The 20,082-nt window shown below is 48.9% G+C and overlaps 1 protein-coding gene and 1 pseudogene across 3 annotated transcripts in view; both read left to right on the top strand.

The window, feature by feature from the left end:
* The window catches only part of TUT4 (terminal uridylyl transferase 4), a 1,145,308-nt gene that overhangs the window by 27,123 nt on the left and 1,098,103 nt on the right, over positions 1 to 20,082 (top strand). The gene's annotated exons all lie outside the window — the stretch shown is intronic.
* LOC147747217 (protein KTI12 homolog) lies at positions 12,625 to 13,350 on the top strand (annotated as a pseudogene).

Here is a 20,082-nt window from a genome sequence, read left to right as displayed (position 1 = left end):
AAAAAGTATTGTGCATTTCTGCATTGACTGAATGGATTTCCATAGACTTTTAGTAATTACTGTTTGGGCGCAAGTTGTCATGGTTGCTAGCTCTTTTACTCCTTGCATGAGTAGGCTGCTTCCCGCTGGCTTGACTGAATCACTTGTAGTAATTGTTCTACACTTCTTCTTGGAGGCATGAGGATTGAAGATTTATACTTTTTCTTTCTCCAACCTTTTGAAGTAGGTGGTTATTTCTCAATATTTTTTTAAAATTTCTTTTTCTTTTATTCCAATAATCACAGGCCCACAAAGATAAAACAAATCAATATTTCAGAATCAATAGTCACATACAATAATAGTAATTCTCGAATATTCTATAAAGACACATTTTATCTTTACAAAATACATATAAATATAACAATATAGTGTGAATATAGTAGCATATAATCCATCTATTTATTGCTAATATTAACTTATATTGGTTTAATTTTCCCTACTAGTATCTTCAAAACCTTTTAGTCTTCTCCCCAAATTTGTGTAAATGTTTATGTTGCCCCTATTCTGCAGGAATACATTCCCTCTCTAACCTAAGTTTGTCTTGTTTTGGCTAACCATTGTGGAAAACTAGGTGGCTCCGGCAGCCTCTCATTTTGTAACATTGAAGATTCGGCTGCCAAAGAGGCGATAAAGACAAGCTGTTTTTGTCAGACAAGTAGATTTGAGTTGGGAATCCCAAATAGAAGAGTCAATGGATTGGGATCTAGGTTTTGCTTAAGTTGCCTGCTAATCCACTGGAAGATCTTTGTCCAGTAGTGTGATCATTTAGGGCAGACAAAGCAGATGTGAAGCCAATCCTCTTTTTGGTGATTGCAACGAAAACAGCCTGATGCTGTATCGGGAAACATTTTTTGAAGCTTCTCAAGGGTATAATATAGCTGCCATTTAGAGAAGACCTGCAAACGTTTAAAGTTGGCTCCATGCATGGCTTTATAAGACCATCTATTGTAGTCTTTCCATAATGCTACATCTATACAACATCCCATAGTTTCCTGTATTTTTACAAGAGCACTTGGGACTATTTGTTCGTAAAGTTGGCTCTGCAAAATGAGATACCAATTCCCTATTCCCAATAATTCCTTAATATATGGTGCATATGTGATAGCCTCTGGAAGAAGACCATCCGGGAGTCTTACATTTTTTTTTAGACTAGGGATCTGGAGGTATGAAAAAGCAAACCCCGAGATTTCTCCTGAACTCTGTCCTTAATTTGTTCCAAATACTTCATCTCTCTCTGTTTAACAAGATCCTTAATCTGATAAACTCCTATCTTTTCCTAACTTTTTAGTGTCTGTGGCTTTACCAGCCATCCCAGGTCTCTATGGTGTTTTAATTTAGTTTCTAAGTGGATTGATGTAAGTTGGAATCCCTTCTTTGATTAAGTATGTTTAAAATTATGCGCAGAGTCTTATATCTGTAGTGATTGGGTAGCAAGGGAATGCGATGTATATGTTTTTCTAATAACATTTGGTGAAGGTAGAAATTAAACCCCTGATTCCGCAATGCGGCTGCTCGTCCACACCAATCGAAAAGGGAGGACTGAAAGTATTCGTCTCCTCTTCCTGGTGTGCCTTTACCCAGACTGTTCTCATTCCTCCCTGGCTTCTCTCTTTACGGGTTCTCCTTCATGTGTCTTTCTTTCCGTTGCCTCTTCCTCTCTATCTTCCCTCGTCCTCTGTGCTTTTCTGCTCTCCTTGTCACGTTCTCTTATTTTGATCCCTTCTCTTTTCTCTCCATGAGCCCCTGCATCTTCTCCCATCTCTTACCCCCTCTATCTCTCCCCCTTGGCGTTCTGTCCTCCAGTTTGCAGCATTCCTCTCTTCTCACCTCCATGTTACTTCAATTCACTCCCTCATGTCGCCATCTTTCTCCCTCCTCCCATTGCCCAGTATGTTTAGCCTCTCAACCCATATCTTTGCTTTTCATTAGTTCTGTGTCTTGCTTTTGTTCTCAGGTTCATCTCATTCTTTTCCCTCTCCTCTCGTTGTTCCCTCACTAGAGAAGAGTCAGAGTAAAAAAGATAAGATGGGAGTAGACATCAGAAAGAGATGGGAAGGAGAAAGTGTGGAGAGAAGTAGAAACAGGTGGGACAAGGAAAGAAAGCAAAATAGAGAAGGAAGAAGAGACAATGGAGGAAGGGAGAGCTGCAGAAGAGTTTGTGAGTACAGAGAATGAAGGGGGGCAGTGAGACAGGCAGAGGAGATGGGTGATTGAACAGGCAGAAGCTAGGAAATGAGTAGGAAGGGGATTGGAGAGAGGGGGAGAGTCTGAAATGGGAAAAGAAAGGGAATGAGACCTGGCCGATTAAAGAGAGAGAGGGAACACCGGGGAAGGGTAAGAGACACAACAGAGAGAAGAAAGAACGAGACAAGACTGTGCAAACAAGAGAGCAACAGAGCATACGGGTGGCATACGAGAGGAAGAGAAGGAGAAAGAAATACAAAAGAAAGACAGGGAAAGGAAGCTAAACAGAAACAATACAGGTGACAGTCGAGTGAGTGACCAGTGTGTTATATAGATAGTCTTTCCCTCACCCTCTTCACTTCTCTCTATTGTGCACCTCCCTCCTGCCTGCTCCATTCTTTTCTCTGGTCGTCTGCATTTTATGCGTCTGATTTCCCTCTCCTTCCCTATGTTCCATCTTTTCTTTCCTCTCTCGTACTTTCCCACCTCTTAACCTTCCATTCTCTTGTCATTGTCTGTCTCTTCTCTCCTTGTTTTCCCTCTCTTTTCTCTGTTCTGCCACATTTCACACACTTCTGTCCTCTCCGGTGCCCTTGTTTCTTCTAGCTGTCACTTCTCTCTCGCTTGCCTAGTTTATTTTCCCTTCTCTTTTCTCTGCTCTCTTTTGTTCCCTCGCTTCCCTTCCACTTTAACACCAATCTCTGTGCATGTGACCTGCCTCTTCTTCCCTCTTTCTCTGTGTCCTCACAACATGCAAATCACTGTGGGGGCGTGGCTTGAGCGCCGATGTAGTAGGTAGCAGGACTCCGTAGCTCCTCCGTGCCCGCCTCTCTCCGGCAAGTATAGTGACCCCCGGCTCGGACCCAGGACCCCCACAAGCTTGTAAGAGGGTCTAGGGAGCACAGGGGACGAACTGGACACCCCGGGAAGCCCTGCAACTGCCCTAAAAGCTCTAGTTGAGTGGAGCGGAGCTCCCGGAGCGGCGGGCGCCCAAAATGGCGGCTGCTGTCCCTGCCTGAGCTGCCTGACGGCGCGGTGCTAAAGGCGGCAGGGAGAGTGAGAGGACGGTAGGAATCGCCCACACGCCGGCGGAGGTCCCCCAACGCTGAGGGAGGTGAGGGGGCGCCGCATGGTATTGCGGACTTGGAGCGCACTGCGGGCAGTGTACCGACGAGCTGCCTGAGCCCAAGATGGCGCCGCCTGCGTGACTGAGGCTGCCCTGTCTTTGCCAACTGCGGAGACCCCGACTCGTTCCTGCAAGGTGGGACTGCCCTGCTGTGGAGAGGGGGACCCCGGTGCCCCCGGCCCTGGGGAGTGCGACACCTGAACCCCCTACTGGCCGGCGGAAAGCTGACTGAAGCGGGGGAGCACACGGAGGCTGCAGAACCGGCCGTTTCAGTAGGGAAAGCTCCCGGGCTGACTGGGAGGCGGGAACACTTCCTGGCCAGGAGCGGCGAACTGTTGGGCACCCGCGTGCTAGAAGCTGACTGGGGATTAGCGCTTGGAGGCGCCAGAAAACCTGCGACTCCCCGGGGGGGAAGGGGGACTACGTCTGGAGCTGAGATCTGGGCGCCCCCTCTCCCTGAAGGAATGACGCCCGCTCTTTGTTTTTGCTGACCGCCTGGGGCCCCGCCTGGTGAGGGGAGCGGGGGTGCCGGGCGCCCACAGCCACGCAGGAGTAACGACCGGCGGTGCTTTGGGTCCCTGGGGGCCCCTGGAGAAGCACGCAAGTCTTGCCACGCGACAGAATGGTGAGAGGCGGCAGAAAGAAGGGCTTCGAAGCTCTGAAACTGGATGACCCGGGGCATTCCATGGAGGAAGAAGTGCCGGCACCTGGCCCGGGGAGCTCCACCCGTCCGCGGGATCCGTCCTTGGGTGACATTATGCAGGCGATAGTAGTGTCGAGGGAAGCCCTTGAGAAGCAAATGGACACCATCGGATCAGACCTGTCCCTCCTGAAGGACGACCACAGGAAGCTGAAGGAGCGAGTCACGACCTCGGAGACAACCTTGAAGGACCTACCTGGGGAAGTGGCTACTCTGAGGGCATCGTTGGCGGAGGTGGAGCAGAAAGTTCGGGTGCTGGAACTCCGGGCCGAGGATAGCGAAGGGCGCTCCAGGCGTAACCACCTCCGCCTAGTGGGTGTCCCGGAAAAAGTGGAAGGCCGGGATGCGGTCTCCTACCTGGAGAGCTGTCTGAGGGCTGCAGTGGCCCCGGAGGGGCTTTCCCCGTTTTTCGCCCTGGAACGCGCCCACTGAGTCCCGGCGCACCCGCCCAAACCAGGAGCCCCGCCGCGACCGATTGTGATGTGCCTCCTGCACTTCCGAGATCGCGACCACATTCTCCAGAGGGCCAGAGACCTGCCGGACTTACGAATTGACAACAGCAAGGTCATGGTTTTCCCGGACTTCACCAGAGACGTACAAAGGCAACGGGCCTCTTTCATGGCGGTCAAGCGGAAACTGAGGTCGTTGCAGCTGCCCTATGCCATGTTGTTCCCGGCCCGGCTGCGGGTCGTCGCTGGAGAGCACACACATTTCTTCCTCACGCCACAGGAGGCTTGGAGCTGGCTTGATACTAGAGGGGAGTCCGGCGCGGATGCCCCCCCGGCGTCCTCGCCTGGGAGACGATCTGCTGAGACGACACCAACGCGGATGTCTGGCTCCCCGTCGGGATGGCAACAGGAACGCGCTAAGGCAGTGCTGGCAGTAGTGGCCATCAGCCAGGGGGACGCCAGCCCTTCCAGTAATACATCGGTACAGTTGAAGAATAGTGCACTCAGTCCTAGCTCCAGTAGTGTGCACGATCTTTCGGAGGCGGACCTACCGGTGGTGACTCCCCAAACAGCAGATGGAATCCTCGGCTGACATGGACTGGTGTACCCTGGACACGTATGTAAGGTACGGGGATATGAGTTGAGTCTGCCTCCAGACGCTGAGCGGTGAGATGTAGTGGCCTCCTGGGACTGGTCTCCGAGCTGTGGGGGTCCTCCTGACGGTTCTGGGGGAGAGGGGTGGGGGCGGGGAGCTTCGGTCCTGCTTGGGCCGGCGTACTGGCCACCCTAGCCCGCTTTTGTTGTGATACACTTAATTTGCTAGTGTTTGGATGGGGATTTCACGTTGGTTGTCTGTCCTGGGGAGTGGAAGTTGGGGGAGTTTAGCTGGTCAGTTGGGGGGGGGGGGGGGCTGAGGGGGGACCTGGGCGTGCCGGGGGGGTCGCTGGAAGAGTGGATGAAGCTCGATGGGATCTGCAATGGGACCCGACTTAGGCTACAAATGTCTCACGTGGAATGTAAGAGGGATGCACACAATGCATAGGCGTAACAAGATCCACTCCTATCTAGTTAGACGAGGCATTCACTTCGCCTTCCTCCAGGAAACGCACATATTAGCTGCGGAGGGGAAGGCACTGCAACGTAGATGGCGGGGGCAGGTCTACCACACTGGTTATTCTGCATATGCTAGGGGGGTGGCCATTTGGATAAGGGCAGGGGTGCCGTTCCAATGCACTCAGCAACTAATTGACCCAGAGGGGAGGGATGTCGTGGTGCGAGGCAAACTGGATGGGAGGGATCTGTCACTGGGTTGTCTGAATGCCCCGAATGTAGACCAACCTGCCTTTCTCTCCTTGCTGTCCAATAAGCTGGCCCCGTTTTTAGTGGAACCCTTGCTCCTTGGAGGGGACTTTAATAGCGTGACTGACACTGCACTAGACGGATCGCACCCCCCTCTGCCGAATGCACCGGCTAGCAAACTGGCGCTTGCGCGTTCTGCCTGGCAATGCCAATGGGATCTGGTCGACTCGTGGAGAGCTAACCATCCGTCGGATAGGGACTACTCGTTTTTTTCCGCCCTTCACGACCTTCACGTCCGCATTGATGCCTTCCTGTGCTCCCAGGACGTGCACGCAGAGGTGTGCCACAGTGAATATCTCTCGCGCACGGTCTCCGATCACAACCCGCTACTTGTGCACCTGCACTGGTCGCAGCGGCGCCCACGAATCCCTGCCTGGAAGCTGCGCCCAGAGGCGCTGGAAGATCAGCTCTTCCGTTCCACAATAGCCTTGAACATCGAGGCGTACTTTCAGGTCAATGCGGGCACCGCGGGTTCAGCCGCGATTGAATGGGACGCCTTTAAATCGCTAGTGCGGGGACAGTGTATTGCGACGGCGTCGGGGGTTCGAAAGACCTTACTGGAAGACATTACACGGGAGGACGAGAAACTACGGGTGCTGGAGAGAGCGAGGCCTCTTATTCCCCCTATTTACGGGGGTTGGCACTTCCTTCTATCTCCACGCCCGTTCAGAAGGATTTGGATGCGGCGCTAGCAGTGGCAGAGGTGCGAGCAGCTCTTGCCCGCCTGCCGCGGGCAAAGACACCGGGTAATGATGGCTACCCGCCGGAGTTTTACCAAGAGTTCGGGCCGTGGTGTCGCCTCTTCTAGTGTAGGTTTACACTGAGGCCTTCAAGACTGGGGCGCTCCCACCGAGCATGTCCAGTGGGGACATATGTATGATTCTGAAACCGGGGGGGGGGGGCAAGCTTGACCCTTCTGCATATCGCCTTATCACCATGATAAACACAGACGTTAAAATCTTGACTAAGTTGTTGGCCACCCGATGGCCCCTGATATGGCGCATTTGGTTCATCCGGACCAATGCGGTTTTATTCCCGGACGTAACACCGCCATGAATTTGAGGCGCTTGAATCATGTCATGCACGAGGCCCGGGGGTCGGAGGAGCAGATGGCGCTTGTATCAGTCGATCTGGCTAAGGCGTTCGATACCGTGGATTGGGCTTGCCTGCAGGAGGTTCTTCGGGTGATGGGCCTGGGCCGAACCTTTGTCGTTGGATCCGTATATTATATACTTCCCCCAGTGCACGAGTGCGGCTGGGGACGGCGCGCTCGGAGGAGTGGCGCTTGGGGCGCGGTACACGACAGGGGTGTCCCCTCTCACCACTTCTCTTTGCTCTAGCGATAGAGCCTCTTGCGGTCCGGATTCGTCTGGAGATGTCGCAGTGGGGCATTCAGGTGGGAGATACGTGTAACACTATCTCCCTCTATGCGGATGATGCCTTATTTTATCTAAGGAACCCAAGGGAGGCATTTCCTCTGTTGTTCGAACAACTGGATAGGTTTGGAGATGCGTCGGGGTTGCGTCTCAATAGGCGTACGTCTTTGGTGTGTCCCCTGTCAGGATTTGACTCAGTCCCTGAGTCCGGATTGCCGGACCTCGGGCTACGTTGGGAAACAGACTCTTTTCGCTACCTCTGAATTCAGGTGGTGCCCACGGAGGCGAGATACCTGGCCTGTAATATTGATAGGGTGCTTCAGTCCCTCCAGCGCTCAGTCTCCTTCTGGAACACCCTCCCGCTATCTCTTATGGGCCATTTGGCAGTAGCTAAAATGGTGATTTTGCCTAGGACTCTGTATGTCTTTCAGAACACGTTGTGCCCTCTCCCTCCTAGGGTCTTTCGTGCTTTAAATACGCTCCTTACTTCCCTGCTCTGGGCGGGCGGACGGAGCCGGGTTGAGCTGCATACGCTGGTGCAATCCTTGAGGCCCCGCGCTTTGATCTGTATTATGCCGCGCAGTTGCTGTCGGCGGCCAGGTGGTTTGCAGGCATGGACGTCTGGGAGACACAGCTGTTGGCAGGGAGAGTGACAATGCCGAGGCTTCAAATCGCGTTGATGAGAGGACGGGGGGTGAGTGCGACTCTGGCGTACGTCGTGAGGCATACGGCGAACGTCTGGCACCGCTTCTTGGAGAGAATGCTCCGTTCGGCGCCCTTTCATAGGGACCTACCGCTTTGGATCCTGGCGCCAATGGTGTCGTTGGAGGAACAGATGTCTTTTCGGGCCTGGCGGGCGGGGGGATGTGAGACCCTGGCGGACTTGTATCCCTCCGAGACCTTCCTCTCTTATGAACCGATGGAGACATTCGCCCTGGGTAGAGGGCAGTTCCTCCACTACCAGGCTTTGCGAGATGTGGTGAGGTCATTATGGACACAGTTTATGGAGGTTTCCCCGGTGACTCACACTCTGGATATTATTTTGTCTTGTGGCACAGGGCGTCGTCTTGTCTCACTGTTGTATGCGGCCATGCGTAGAGACTCTTCCCCCCCCCCCCCCCCCCCCCCCCGGTTTCCCCGACGTGGGCGGCCTGGTAGGCGGATTTGGGGGCTCCGATTGAACAGGACCAATGCAAGCGAATAGGAGCCCTCACGAAGAAGGTCTCATGTAAAGTGCGTTTTAAGCTCATACATTTTAATTTCTTGCACCGCACCGATCTCACTCCGGTCCTGCTGCAGCGTTACTCCCCGGATAGAGGGGGTGACTGCCCCAGATGTGGGGTGGGGGGAGCAGGGTTCCTGCACTTGTCCTGGGATTGTCCTATGGTTCAGAGTTTTTGGGAGAGGGCGGTGGACCATATCACTGCCACTAAAGGGATTCGTGTTTAGCTGTCGCCCCTATGCTATTTGTTGGCTGTAGTACCTAGACCCAGAAAGAGGAAATTGGCTTATAGATTGATGCACTTGATGCTGGTGTTAGCTAGGCGTCGGGTGGCTATAACTTGGATGGGTTAGAGGGCCCCAGAGATTCCTAGGTGGTTGAGTGATGTGTGGGAGTGGTCCCTAGCGGAGGAGGCATATATGCAGAGCTGTAGGAGGGATGAGAAGCTGCAGGAAGATCTGTTGGCATGGCGCATGCTATCTGCTGAGATTGGGGTCCTGGATCGCACCTCACATAGTGAGTCAGAGGGGACGAGTGGAGAACTATTCTCACCGATGAACTCGGGTACTGAGTAGGAGGACGGAGTTCTTCCCGGAGCCGGGGAGGAGGTGCAGTGAGGAGTGGGTCCTGGCCTGAATGCTCACAAATTGCTGGCTGCTATTTAATATTTTGTACAGTGTTGTTGAAGCCTGTGTAACTCAGTGTGACCGCGGTTCGTCCGGCCGTGCCTTAATGAGTCTGTCAATGTGCATGGGTGCTGTTTTTGATGCCGCTGGTGGGGGAGTTGTTTTATGTTTTCTCTGTGAAATGATAAAAATAAAGATTGAAAAAAATATATACATATATTTTATCTGGCTGGTAAACTTCTTGGCCTTTCTGCCCATCATAGATCGACCTAATAGTGGCATTGTTTATTATTATTCTTTTAGAGTATGCTCAAAAAATTCCCTGCTTGCTCACTTTCTTCATACTACTCTTGTAAACACATATTTCTATTTACAATTGCCTGCTGTTCATAAAAATATCTGATATTTTGCCTGGCTTTCTTTAAGTTGGATGCCATTCTATTTGAATGAAGTGTGGTATGTAATTGGCTTGCCTGCTCTAGATCTTGTTGTAATTGCCTTGCCAGTTCTTTTTTTCCTTGATAATGCATTCCTTACGTGAAATTCCTTCCCTTAAAATAAAAAAAACTTTGCAGGATTCCCATACTGAAAAGGATGGAGCAGAGTCTATATTTCTATGTATAAATTCCGCAAGTAACACTTAGATTTTTATAATCCAACCCTCTTCAGTTAACAAGGTTATTTTTTATAGCATCCACCTTGTTCGATCCCTATGGCTGGCATGTGTTTTAATCCCTACTAGTGGGACCGAATGATCCGAAAGGGGTTAGGGATAATCCCGGACTTCTCTAATGAGCACGGATGGGAAATTAAAAAGAAATCTATTCTAGATGCTGAATTATGTCTTTTTGTAAAGTGAGCGAATTCTTTCCTTGCGGGGTGTTGGACCCTCCATGGGTCTATTTATTAATGCGAATCCTCTGATCATGCCGTTAGAGGTTTATTTTGTGACTTATTCCTATGAGAAGAATCCAACCCAAAACTTTGGATATAATTAAAACCCCCTCCTATAATTATATCTCCATATAGTGGAGTTAAGATGTCAACCAGCTTTTCCAAGGCGAAGTTGTCACCATTAACTGGGTCATAGTAGCTCACCAAGTGGAAGATCTGAGCCCTAATTTTCAGCTTTTCCATTACCTATCTCGCCAGTGGGTCACTCATAGCCTGGAGGGTTTCGCCTTGATAATAGCATGTCAATAATATTGCAAGCTCACTTACTGCTGCATTGGCTGAGGCCAGCAAAGCCTGTTTAATAAATTTCGGCCATTTAGGGGGAGGCATCCCTTTTTTTAAAACCAGTCTCCTGTAGTAGTATCACATGGGGCTGATATCCCATTAGCTATTGAAGTGTGGCTCTCAATTTAATTTGATTATTGCCCCCATTTATATTACATAAGACTATTCAAAGAAGTTATTTAGCCATTAACCCAGGGTATCTCTTTAAAGCCTCTTATTACTTTCTTTAAATATCTTCCTCTACCCTCGTCGTTCATTCTGATCCTGCAATTTTGGAGGATTCTCCTATTCTCCTAGCTAGGCCTGTGATTACTATTTCCTTTTTTTTCTCCCTCACCTGGAAGTAATCCCATCACCTCCCCCATCCCTTTAGTTGGTCTCCTACCCATCATGGGCACCCTCCCTCCTTTCTGGGGAAGGCATTAAAGAACCTGTTATCTGTGAGCTGGACTGGCATAGCCAGCTATGGAGACAACTAAGATAACAATTATATTCATACATTTCTTGTTGATATAAATACTATTTTCTAGTTGTCCCTAATGGACAGAAGGAAGTCTTTGCCCGTTCTACTGACTGGAACCTATGTGATCTGCCGTTATACAGGACTTTTAACTTTCATTGCTGCCCCTTCTTCTGTAGTTGTCTTAGCTGGCGTTGCATGCCTAGATGCCTAGACAGACGCCTTATAGAGGGGTATATAGATGACCTCAAACACTGAAAGTCTTATAAACAAATACCCCAACTGGGACTCACCAATCAAATTTTCTCTCACAGGTGGAGTGGTGTGGCTCACTGGTTAGAGGCGGCAGACCCGGAAGCAGAGGTCGGCCCGGGACCAGGGTTCGATTCCCGACGCGGCAGGGTCTTGGGCCACGGTCAGCGGACTTGATAATTCTCGCCTCGGTGCCTACTTCAACCATGGGTGCCACTCAGCAACTCTGGGCAATAGCTTGCTTAATCCAGGGGTGGGGAATTTGTATCTCCCGACGCCCTGGACATGAGGATTCTTGTTGCGGACAAGAAGTTTTATTGTCTGCTTAGTCCTCCGGACAAGTAGACATTCTCTTTAACCCTTGTGCCTCTAATATAATCACAAACCAACTATTATCCGATTGGAATATGAAATCTTAGTGAATGCGCCTTTTTTTAGGTAATTACGGTAACTAAAAGCCTGGCTGCAGCTGTGAGAAAGTTTGTGCTCACTGTCAATCCGAGGAGATCTCACACTTCCGTTGTTTTAATCTCCCCATCGGGATGATCTCCCCTTGGCATCTGCACGCGTATTTAACCCTGCAAGTGCATTTGCAAAAATAAACTTTTGGCATGTCTTTCTGAGCTCCCCAGCCGGCCCTGCCAAAAAGCCAAAAAATGCACCGTGCGTTGACTTCGAAAGGGCGCCCTGTTTGCAAATATATTATGGCTTGAAAACCACCTGCTGCCTCGTTCCTTCCCTCCAGCAATTTTCAGATATCAATAAAAATGTCAAGATTACTCCGGTGATTAATGTTCTTCCTGGAGAGAGAAGGAGTTTTGTCTAGTGGAAGTTTGACTACTGGTAAGTTAGCTCAGAGGGTTACTATGCCTGCTGCTAAAAACGTGTGCCATGCAGATTGCAAAGTGCATGTAATATTAATAGGTAAATAGGTTACTGCTATTGTCAGAGATATTTTTGTTATTTTGCAGTTTTTTAAGTTAGAATCCTAATAGAAAACAATGAGGTATTAACTGTCAAAGGTCTGCATGCATACTGCAGGGTTTATATTAGACCTACATGTTTTTTTGCCTGGCTTTTCCGTAACATGATCTAGCTAAAAAGGTTCATTTGGGTAGAAATTAATTATTACTATTGAAGAAAACCCCTAACAATTAGTGTTATGTTTTAAATTCTGAATTTGTGCTTTTCCAGACCAAGGACTATATCTGCCTATCAGTAAAGTATGGATGACATGTGACTCTTACATCTTGTAATCCTCTGTCTTATGTAACGTGTTTCTTATACACTGATTTACACGCGTGATTGTCTCTGTTAAATGTGTGTATGATGTAAAGTGCTCTGACACCTCACACTGGTATGATTGGCGCTATAAAACGAAATGAATCTGAAAGACTGGTTATGGAGATTTGAGGGGCACTGTTAACTGGTGGTAGTGAGGGAATAGGAATCTGTGGTGGAGATGGTCACTCGAGGGCGCCAACAAACATTGTCGCACAGGGGTCCACCAATGCTAAAGCTGGCCCTGAGGTCTGTGTTAGAACACTGGCTCCCATATTAGTTTTGCTTCCGGGTGCTAAAAGTAGCTGCACATGCGCTCTTAGTTGAACAATAAAGATATGCCACTAGTGGTGCTGGGTGGATTCCCCTGCAGTGGTAGATGCCTACGTGAGCGGGGTCAGGAAAGGTGCATGTCGTATGTTACAATTCCTTGAGAGTGTACAGGAATGCTGTGTATGCAAATTCTCGAAAGAGTTAGAAGTCAGAATAGCCCTGCGAGCTGAAGTTGAAGGCAAGGAAGCTGAACAAGGAGGATGTGGTGCCACTGGACGCCCTCAATTACATACAGGGTTACGGATATAAGATGTACTTGTTTGATAAACATATACAGATTTCTCAATGCTAAAAAGCCCCTGAAGTTAGCTGTGTGTGAACTATCACCAGAGAGCCTTAAAACCAGTAATTCAGGAAATATTTGATGCACTTGTAGAGAGTTCTGAAGTCCCCGATTCAAGGAACTGCTGGGACATTCCTCATACTGTGCAGAAAGATGCATGCTGCCATTTTAAGGCATTTGTGATGCCATTTTCCACAGGAAAGCAGTACTGTCCAGGGGAATAGATCGTCTCATTTGCGTAGGCTCAGTGTCAAGGTTGATAAATATGAAATGCAGGAGCTTCCAGGAGACACTTGCCGAAAGCACAAAAAACTCAACTAGTGGGAACAAAATCCCAACCAAGAGGCAGGCAGCAAGCAACGGAGTGGGCCATTGGGCGTGTTTCAAAATGCTCAATGCTTCTTTTACTACATTGTCTTAAAGGCATATGTTTCCCAATGGAGGTGGTAGTACTGACCTTTCTTCACTGGGAGCTCGCTGTTGGTGGTTAATGCACCCTCTGTGTCCCCTAAGGTACCCATTCCTCTTTATCCCTGTCTTCCCCAGTTTTCTAACTTCACTGTTTTTTGTTCCCGTTCAAGTAACCTATCTGATCAGCTGCTAAAATGTGTGTTTCACCATACGTGGCTCACTTACCCTGAGCCCGAGCCTAGACTCTCATGGGGATTATCAGGCTCCCCGGGCGAAACACTAGTAGTCTGACCTGCTCTGCGCGCTCTCCCCCACTTTCCTCAGGTATTTGGGTCCTTTTTTCTAAATACCTCCTTTGTTTAATGCCACACCATAATCCTAAATGCCCACCTCAAGCTGTTCTCTAGCGCCCACATATCTGCTTTGAATCCTTCATTTGCTTGTGCCCAGCCTGTCTCTTCGTCCCACCACATTCACTGAACTTTCAGCACCACATTCTACAGTGCTATATCTCAGTCGTTCACAAGTTCTCCCCTACTAGCCAGTACTTGTTGTTGATATTATAGTGCTTCACACTTCACTCGTGTTCTTTTCAAGCACTATAAAAACAGACTTTACCACTACTTAATCAGATGATAATCAGTGACCTTAGAAGGCTGAATGACGGAGGCTGCCCTGCCAGGGTTTTAGTAATCTTCTCTTCCAGCTCAAGCCCAAAACTAAGAGAACATTTAAAGTGCCATCATCCCTCCTTCTGTTCGAGTATAATCCTGGGTGGAAGCTATCTAGATCCTAACACCTAAATGCCACAGTAATGGGGGAAACAAAGGCACACAGCTTGTTATCACTTAAGTAAAAAAAGCTAAGATTTGGAGGCTGGTTTTTTATTTTCTGTAGCTCCTATATGTAACACATATGCATGCACTGTAAACATTTCAGCTGTATAAGTACGTATAAGTATTTATAGGAATGGCAAAATAAATAGCAATTCCTAACTTTTTTTTAATTTAATACTTTCATAGCACTACTTATCCCACTGTAAGGTGTCAGAGCGCTTTACATCTCACACACATTATACACTGACTATTAATCATACAAGTGTGTAGTGTCATAAACAGTCTTTACTGGTAGGGATTATATTCCACGATTGTTTGGCTGGTAGAAATTGAAAGTTGGGGTTTACAATATGACACTGCCTGGGATGGTCTATTAAAAATGCTCAAAAAATCTTTTTAGCAGCCTTATAATAACAGATTGAGAACAAACAAGGTTCTAAACCCATGTCTTGCAGTTTACATGCAGGTGATTGATGCCAGTTTATAGCTCACTGAATATTGCCTGGTGATATTTCCAATAATTCACAGCTTGCTTGGGTGTCTGTTCTCTCCACCTCAATCCAGCCTGGTCCGCTTGAGGTCTACCTAAGTGCCATCTGTGAGTCTCATAACATTCCCTTCATTGATTCGGGTACTATGCTATTAAAATATCCACTCTCAGAGCTGTATTGTGCAGGCTTCTCAATTTTGACTCCTTTCTCCGTTTCTGTGGAGGCAGTTGGCAGGGCTGATGGAAGGCAGGAAGCAAAGTGAGCTGGTTAAGGTAAAAGGGTTGCTCAGAGCGCGTAGATGAGATCGCAGAGGGGGGGGGGGGTAAAGAAGGCTGAGCAGCCTGTGATAAGTGGAGGCAAGGTAGCAATAGTAGACAAGAGAGGGTTTTGGAAGGGATGAAGCCTATGGTGAAACTGGAGATAGAATAAAACTTCTTATGAGAGGGGAGGAGAACTTGTAGTGAAATGTGCAAGGGGTACAGAGCCTGTGATGAGGGAGTGGAGAGAAGGTCATGGGATGGGTAGTGAGAGGGATATCCATTCCAATGTATATAGTGTGAAGGTATATTTGTAGTAAGGGAGTGGTGTAATTTAACAGTAAGTGAGTGAAACCCTTGTTGTGAGAAAAGAGAATAGGCGGGTTATGAACCCTATGATGAAGATGTGGAATTGGTATGGGCCCTATGGCAAGTTAGTGGAAAGGCAAATGATTACTGCTGATAGCAAGAAAACAGTGTGGAAGGTAATACTTTATAATAAGAGAGTTTGCAAGGGCAAAGAGGCAGAGATGGTCATGTATACTTTGGGTTTTATAGTTGACTAGTAATAAGTCCTTGCTAGTCTGTATAGCTTTTGGTTTTATAGAGTGCGTGGGACTAGTGGATTTCTTTACAGGGCTAGAAGATTATTGTATCCCTTTGTCCCTTGGACAAGTACAGTTTTTCAAAAATTCCACACCCCTGTTAATCCATACTCCAATCCATCATACACAGGCCTTAGGATTCCATCTACCTTTGTCCCTCCATCATGTACTATGTCGCACAAAATCCTCGCTTATGAGGCGGTGGTGTGGAGAGATGTTAACGAAATTTTACTTGAGAAAACCATCACAAAATACAACACAAGCAGAACGGAAAAAGCAGCACTCCAATCCCTTGCTAATAATACCCAGGTTGTTATCAAACCAGCGGACAAAGGCGGGGCCATTGTAGTCCAAGATGTATCTAAATATGAATCTGAGATCACTCGACAACTGATGGATGGCATTAGCTATCAACAATTAAGATCTGATCCATCAAAAGCCATTGCCTTGGAAATCCTGGAATTAACGGCAGGTTACGATCAAGGTTTCCTGTCAAAAAATGAGTTTGACTACTTGAACCAACAATGCCCACGATTGGCCACCATCTACACACTTCCAAAGATCCATAAAAGCATGTATCGTCTCTGGCTGTGGGTCTATACTCGAACCATTGGGCAGATACATCGACTTCTTCCTCAAACCCTTGGCTGAAGCAACACAGACATACCTGAGGGACACTCTCCATAAGTCAACATTGTTGAAAACCTACCATTTGACTCCCAGCATCAAATTCTTGCTACATGTGACGTAGTCTCTCTATATACCTGTATTCCGTGAAGAGGAAGCTCTTGTAGTTATAACCAGATGCTTACAACAGAGACCGGCGCCTATGGAAGTACCAACAGAATTCATTATTGCTCTGCTCAGCATAGCGATGACGAAAAACCTTTTCATGTTTAAAAATCAGTTCTTTCTTCAGACCCAAGGTGTGGCGATGGGGGCTCCCTTCGCTCCGGATGTGGCTATTCTGTACATGGCCGCATTTGAGGATGACACCATCCTTTGTACTCCTAACCCATTCAGAGATCACCTCTATCTCTGGATGAGGTATATCGATGATATTTTGCTAATTTGGAATGGTGACCCTACAGATTTGACATCATTTCACACATGGCTAAATCATCAGTTACCTCCTCTCCAATTCACAATCCAGTCAGACAACCATACTGTGAATTTTCTGGATATCACTATTTATGAAGATCAAGGCTGTTTGCTAACAACACTTTATCGAAAACCAGCAGAGAGGAACTCGCTACTACAGTATAGTAGCCATCACCCAAGAGCTTTACGCGACAATCTGCCATTTGGACAGTTTTTACACATTCGTAGGAACTGTTCCAACAAGGAGCATTCAAGTCAAGTCAAGTCAGAATTTATATAGCGCACTTCATACCCAGAGGGTCTCAAGGCGCTTGAGGAAGGGGGGGGGGGGGGGTTTACTTATCGAATATCCAGGTTTTAAGCTGTTTTCTGAAGGCTAGGTGGTTTTGAGTAAGGCGGAGGTGGATGGGAAGGGAATTCCAGGTTTTGGCCGCTAATTAGGAGAAGGATCTTCCCCCCCATGGTGGCTTTGTGGATGCGCGGAACAGCGGCGAGGGCTTGGTTGGACGAACGCAGCTGGCGGGTGGGGGTGTAAAAGGAAAGGCGCGTGTTGAGACAATCCAGTCCAAGTTCGTATAGGGCTTTGTGTGCGTGGGTGAGGAGACGGAACGTTATCCTCTTGTTGACGGGGAGCCAGTAAAGGTCTTTCAGGTGAACAGAAATGTGGTCTGTGCGGGGGATGTCTAGTATGAGTCTGACTGAAGCATTTTGGATGCGTTGGAGTTTTTTCTGCAGTTTTGCGGTGGTACCGGAGTAAAGGGTGTTTCCGTAGTCCAGACGGCTTGGGTGACTGTTTTTCTTGTTTCGGTGGGGATCCAGCGAAATGTTTTTTTGAGCATGCGTAGGATGTTGAAGCATGATGATGAGACGGCGTTGACTTGTCTGGTCATCGAGAGTGAGGAGTCCAGGATGATGGCGAAGTTCCGTGCGTGGTCCGTCGGTATGGGGGCTTTTCCTAGGACCATTGGCCACCAAGAGTCGTCCCAGGCGGAAGGGGATGAACCTAAGATGAGGACTTCCATTTTGTCCGAGTTCAGTTTCAGACGGCTGTGCTTCATCCTTTCGGCTACTTCTTTCATCCCTTCATGTAGGTTGGTTTTGGTGGTGATTGGGTCTTTGGTGAGTGAGAGGATCAGCTGAGTGTCATCAGCGTAGGAGATGATGTTGAGGTTGTGTTGACGTGCGATGGTTGCGAGGGGGCTCATGTAGACGTTGAAGAGGGTGGGGCTGAGAGATGATCCTTGCGGGACGCCGCAGATGACTTCGGTGGCCTCTGACTTAAAAGGGGGGAGGCGGACTCTCCGAGTTCTTCCAGCGAGGAACGAGATGATCCAGTCCAATTCATTTCCTTGAATTCCGATGTTTCTGAGGCGTTGTATCAGGGTGCTATGGCAGACTGTGTTGAAGGCTGCGGAGAGGTCAAGGAGGGTGAGGGCGACTGTGTCTCCGTTGTCCAGTAGTGTTCGAATGTCGTCTGTTGCTGCGATGAGGGCGGTCTCGGTGCTGTGTTTGGCTCGGAAGCCAGACTGTGAGGAGTCGAGTGATTTGTTGGTTTCGAGGAAGGCGGCGACCTGCTTGTTGATGGCTTTCTCAATGACTTTGGCAGGGAATGGGAGGAGCGAGATGGGGCGGTAGTTTTTGAGTTCGGTGGGGTCCGCTGTGAGTTTCTTCAGAAGGGCGCTGAGTTCGGCGTGTGTCCAGCTTTCTGGGAATGTGGCGGAGTTGAGGGAGCAGTTGATGACGTCTCGGAGATGGGGTGCGATAATGGAGTCTGCTTTGTTGAAGATGTGATGGGGGCATGGGTCTGTAGGGGATCTTGAGTGGATGGAGTTCATCAGGCGAATGGTGTCTTCTGTGGGGATTGGGTTCCAGTCGAAAAGGTTATTCGGAGGAGGTACAGGTTCGAAGGTGAGTGGGGTGGACTGGTTTACGGGTTGGTTGTCAAAGCTGTTATGAATGTTGGCGATTTTGTCATGGAAGAATGAGGCGAGGGAGTCGCAGAGGACTTGAGAGGGGGTGATGTCGTTTGAGCTGGCGTTGGGGTTGGTGAATTCTTCGATGATGTTGAAAAGTTCCTTGCTGTTGTGGGCGTTGTTGTCTAGTCGGTCTTTGAGTGCTGATTTCTTGGCTGTCCGGATTAGTTGGTGGTGTTTGCGGGTGGCGTTTTTGAAGGCGGCTTGGGTGATAGTGTTTGGGTCTTTTTTCCAAGTTTTCTCAAGGGAACTACAGAGCTTCTTGGATTTCTTAAGGTCATCGTTCAACCAGGGGGCGTTCTTGCTTCCTTCCTTGCTTGATTTGATGTTTTTTCAAGGGTGCTAGTTTTGTCGGCGGTTTGGGTTAACTATTGTGTGAGGTTGATGGTGGCTTGGTTAGGGTTCGTTGAATAGGCAGGGGGTTTTTGAAGAAGCGATGTGGAGATCTGGTCGATGGTGATTTTGTTCCATTTTCTTCGCAGAGTTGGTTGAGGGTGGTTGTGGGTCGTGGTCTTATTGTAAATGAAGTGGATGCAACTGTGGTCTGTCCAGTGGAGGGGTGTGGTGTGAGTGAAGGAGATATGCTTGCTGGAAGTGAAGATAGGTCCTGCATAGTGTGTGGGGGTGTTAACAAGTTGTTTGAGTCCGAGATTGGCGAGATTGTCCAGAAGGGTGGTAGTGTTACTGTCATTGATCTTTTCCAGATGGAAATTGAGGTCTCCCAGTAGAATGTATTCTTCCGAGGGGAGGGCGTGAAGTCAGTGATGTCTTCGCTGAATTTTGTACGGGGTCCTGGTGGCCTGTAGAGGAGGGTGCCTCTGAGTGTGGTCTTGGGGTCGGTGTGGATCTGGAAGTGAAGGTGTTCGGCGGTAGCGAGGTTGTTTTCTGAGCTGGTTGAGACGCGGATGGTGTTCTTGTGGACGATGGCGATGACTCCTCCTGTTTGGATGGTGCGGTCCTTACGGATGATCTTGTAGCCGTCCGGGATGGCTATGGTGATGTCTGGAGCTGAAGAGGCATTCATCCAGGTTTCTGTTAGGAAGGCGATGTCCGGAGAAATGGTGTCGAGTAGATTCCAAAGGTCGACGGCGTGTTTGTGAACCAAGCGGGTGTTGAGAAGGATGCATTTAAGGTGGTTGGTGTTGGATCTCTGTTTGGTGTTTGTGGGTTTGGTGTGGGTCTTGATGCAGGTGAATTTGCAGGAGTGGCAGGTGAAGGGTCCGTGGGTGTGTCCTGGTGCTGCTTGGGCGCAGTTAGGGAGTCGGCCGGGGTTAAGTGCTAAGAGGGTGGAGGCGTCGTATGTAATGCGGGAGGGGTGGGTGATGCGGGGGCCAGGGGGTCTGGCGCTGGGCGCGGTCCAGGCGCGGACGGGCGTAGACGGGCTTACCTTTGGCGCGACCGCTGCGCGTGGACGCTGCACGTAGGTCCATCTGTCATAAATGGAGAGTGGAGGGGGCGGAGCGTGGGAGGGTCAGCTGG

The sequence above is a fragment of the Lissotriton vulgaris genome, chromosome 1_1, assembly GCF_964263255.1.
Source record: "Lissotriton vulgaris chromosome 1_1, aLisVul1.2, whole genome shotgun sequence".
Classification (NCBI taxonomy): Eukaryota; Metazoa; Chordata; class Amphibia; order Caudata; family Salamandridae; genus Lissotriton; species Lissotriton vulgaris.
This window is presented reverse-complemented; position numbering and strand designations above follow the sequence as displayed.